This window comes from Pteropus alecto, unplaced genomic scaffold, assembly GCF_000325575.1.
Source record: "Pteropus alecto unplaced genomic scaffold, ASM32557v1 scaffold10, whole genome shotgun sequence".
NCBI classification, from domain to species: Eukaryota; Metazoa; Chordata; class Mammalia; order Chiroptera; family Pteropodidae; genus Pteropus; species Pteropus alecto.
The window spans coordinates 1,202,500-1,206,880 of NW_006431210.1; positions in this window are offsets into that span (position 1 = coordinate 1,202,500).

Sequence of the window (4,381 nt, forward strand, 5' to 3'; positions counted from 1 at the left end):
AAATGAACCCACCTTTTGTTCTAGCAACTTCAATTCTGAGAATTTATGCTATAGATCTTCTCACTGGAGTTCACAAAGATTTGAAGGTGCAAGGTTCTGTTGTGGTTGCATTGTTTATAATCAAATGAAAGAAAACAACTCAGTTGTCAGTCATCGAATACATTACCTCATGCCATGGATACAGTATTTTGCAACCAAAGACATGCAAAGAAACCTGTTAAGTTGGATTGAAAAGTCATTCATCACACGTCAGCTTAAGTCATTCCTTCAACTCATTTACTCAATATTAAATGTCTCTGGTTGCCAGGCATTCACCTAGGTTTTTACTAATAAAATTTGTTTTTGTTTTTAAAACGAAGAGATGGTTTAACAGTACAAATCATATTCTTTTATTTGGTCAATAATTATTGAGTGGATACCGCTATGAGGCTCTGAAGCCTTATAAAGGAACAAGGGAGGCCTGCCCATCTCCTCCCCTGCTCCTGCCCCAGGAACTTATAGGCAGCGGGGAAGAGATAAAGTAGCAATCACTTCACTATTATAAAAGAGAGCTGTATCCATCTGGGTTCAGTCAGGGAAGCAGAGTCCACTGTGAGTCTGAGTATAAGGGATTTATCTTAGGAATTAGATAGTTATTGTAGGAGGAGCTGAGAAGTAAAAGTCTGAAAGGGAGAGATGGTGAATCAGAGGAGATATCAATCAGTAAATCTAAGACACAAGCATCTCCAGGCCTTAAAATGGGTCTGCAAAGAAAAGTGTGTGGGAGGGAGGGCTAAGGGAAGCTGTGTCTATGCAGCTACCACTTTGTGGGTCCCCTGCCAAGCATCAGTAAGGAACTAGAGGACATTGACAACCAGGTCAATAGTCAAGAAGAAGAGCTAGACATGGAGGAGAGTGAGGACAAGCCAGAACCTCATGTAAAAACAAGGACTGTGTTTCTGCCCTCCCCTTCCAGAGCTTAGTCAAAGTATTCTTGACCAAATATAACTTGAACCCATACAGAGAAGGGGGTTCTGGGAAACAAATTTCAGCTTAGGCAAGTTGGCTCAATACAAAATACCACAAGAAATATTTGTTTGCTTAAGCCTTCTATCTCACATTACTAAAAAACTTACGTTCAAAAAACAGTACATGAATGTCTCTCCCAGTCCTCATCTCACGAAACAGTGAGTAGACAATTTAAATGTTGCTAAATCTATGTGTCTGGATTACTAAATTTTAGTCTTCAAAGTGTGCTAAAGCTGTGAGATGCAGTCACCCTTAGCAGAACATGTGTTGCTCTGAGGATATATTTGAGCTGCCCCTCCCATGATCACCCTGAGGCCCAAGGACAGATGGCTTGGGTATAGCTGAGGTCTCTTGGGTAGATGTCAGGAGAGCCTGAGCATTATGGTTTGGAGGCTGTTTTGCAACATAGTTTAAAAACATGGTGTCTTTCACAGAGTAGGTGCAAAATAAATGCTTGAATGGGTATGGGTAAATGAAAATGTGTACAGACAGTAATTTCTCTAGGCAGAGAAAGATGAATACAAGTTTCGGTTCAGTATCACAAAAATAGATGTGCAAAAAGAAAATCTTCACCAAAACAGTTTTTTTTCTTTCTTCTTCTTCTTCTTCTTCTTCTTTTTTTTTAACGTCTGAACAAAGGTTTTCGACTCCAACACAGACATGTACCACCTTCCACGCCGGGTACAAAAAGTTCTTCTCCTTCCCTTCTTCCACTCTTTTACTCAAGCCAAACATCAATAATAAAAATACAAATAAGACTACATGTGCTCTTTTTTTGCTCACAGCGTGATTTTAAACATTTTAAACCAGTTTTCAGCATTTAAAAATGGGAGATATTGCTTAAGTATTCAAATCTCCAGTCTTTCTTAAAAATCCAGAAGACCTGGAAACACTGGTCTGGCATTCCAATGTGACAACTGTGACTGGAGCTCAGTGGTGGCTGTCCCCTTTATCCCTCTTCTGATGACCATCACCCCCACCACTTTAAAGTATTTCTTGACACACAACTGCATTCTCTTTGCCACTTATCATTCCACAAGTGACACAATATATCTTATAAGTGAAGAAATATTGATAGTTGATAGTAATAATGCTGGTACAATTTATTTAACTTTTATCATGTGCCAGGCACTGTGATAAGTGCTTTAATGCCATTTTTTTTTTAATCTGACTCTCTCAGCCTTATAAGGTGGCTATTATTTCTATTTTATGGATGAAAACCTGAGATTAAGGGAGTTAAACACCTTTCCTGAGTAAAATCAAACGAAGCGATGCAGTTGAGAGTTGGGTACAGGAAAATGAATCTAACTCGAGAACCTAGGGTCATAAACAGTGTCAGCAGACTTTTTCCGTAAAGGGCCCAATAGTAAATAATTTAATTTCTGCTTTGTAGACCCCACAGTTTCTACTGAGAGCTCTGCCCCTGTGGAATGAAAGTAGTTAGTTACACACAATGCATAAGGGAATGGGTGTGGCTATGTTTCAATAAAATTTTATTTATCCCAACAGGCAGTGGCTGGATTTGGTCTATAGGCTGTCATTTATGAACCACTGGTCTATATCCAGAGTCTGTGAGCCTCAGTGACTGCAATAACTGAGGGTGTTTATACATCCAGTAACTGAATGGTGAACTGCCACAGAGGGCAATGGATATTGTAATGTGGTCCTTCACACATCCTCATAGTCTGTGCAACCACATGAAATCATTGTTTGCAAATATTGGAAAATTCATAGAGTTCAACCTAAGTGCTACGCCAATCTGTGGATGAAAATCGACTAGTGTTTACTTTTACATTCTTTATTATTTCTGGTTCCAATTCTGAGTTTTTTTCTGGCTCCCCCACCCTGTTCCCCTTTTTTAAAAAAAACACTTGACATGATGGCCACAAGGGCAAAAAGAAAGGAATGAACACCAAAGGCTACCATGAAATAAGAACAGCGTCATTGTAGCAGTTGCATGAAATAGACATTATCAGTTCCCTGTACTTTTGAGAGAACTGAGATTCTCTCAAAAGAAACACTACGAAGTCACACCACTCATCAGTCCACAGGGTAGACTTCAAAGTGCATGTCTATATCCCAAAAGCCCAAGTTGTCTCCATTTTCCTGTGTAAATTTCTGGAGTTTCTATTTTGAATTCACCTACATCCCTGGAAAGAAACAACTAGACTCATCAGTTATCTTTTCCTTGAAATATTCGTTCTTTTAACATTATCTATTAGGGGCCTACCGTGTGCCAAGCACTGTGAATGTCATGCTGAATAATATAGAAACACAAGCCTGGAGATTACATTTCAGTGGAAAGAGACGGCGAACATCTCTAAGTGACAAAACCCACCGGTCAGCCTCCTGGATCTCAGGCTCTCCACTCACACCAGTATTTGAGTGTGGTGCCAACAGCATGAAATGTCTTTGTGCGGAGGGCTACTTTGGAGAGAACTGGGACTTCTAGAATGTCAAAAAGACATCACTGTAAGTCACGCAGCCAACAGACTCATAAGTATGTGTGTTTGTGTTCAGGGTGGGGTTTGGGGATCTGGCCAGATTCTTTGGGCTTCTTTGGCATCTTGTCCAAGAGCTGCATTCTTCTGTCTTATAAAAATGAGTATTGTCTTCAAACCAGTGGAACTTTCAAGGTCATATGTGAGAGGTGTCAGGTATGCTTTGTGAAAATGGGGATTTACAAAAGTTTGTGTGTGTCATGCTTTTATTTCCCCCCTTTCAAAATTACTGCTGGCTCTAAAAGAGTCAAGAACTCAAACTTGCATGAACTCTTCAACACCTCTCCAAATTCAACAAAACTGACATTTATAGCTTCGTTGAAGCGGAGACATGGCATTTGGCTTCAGATTGTTTGGACTGTAGAGTGTCAGTATAAATAGCTTTGATTGACTTTTGTATCGTGCACATCTGGAAGCAATTTATGGCATTCCAGCTAGATTAAAGCGCATTTTAAAGGAATTTCACCAGCTCTTTTTTTTTCCCTGTTGGCCATGGTGAATAAAGTTTCAAAGAAGGTTTAGCTGCTGTTCTTAATGTAGACTGTGGTGAAGTCAAATTCAGGGCAAATGTGGGGTGGGGGGAGAAGGGAGAAGGGAAGTTCATTTTGCCAGAAGAGCTAAACACAGAAGTGACTTTTCCTCGATTGTTTTGTTCACACTGAAATGATAGAGAAAACGTCAGACACCAGGAAGCTGCTATCACTACACAGAAACCATGAACTAAGTCATTTTTAAAGAGAGGAGTGAATCGATCTAGGAGAGGTGAAAAGAGCTAAGTACGTGTCACTTGGCTCAATAACCAGAAGGGCTGAGAAGAAATGTGAACAGTGGCTTTCATTTTTTGAATATATATGTACTGTGGTGTTCATTTA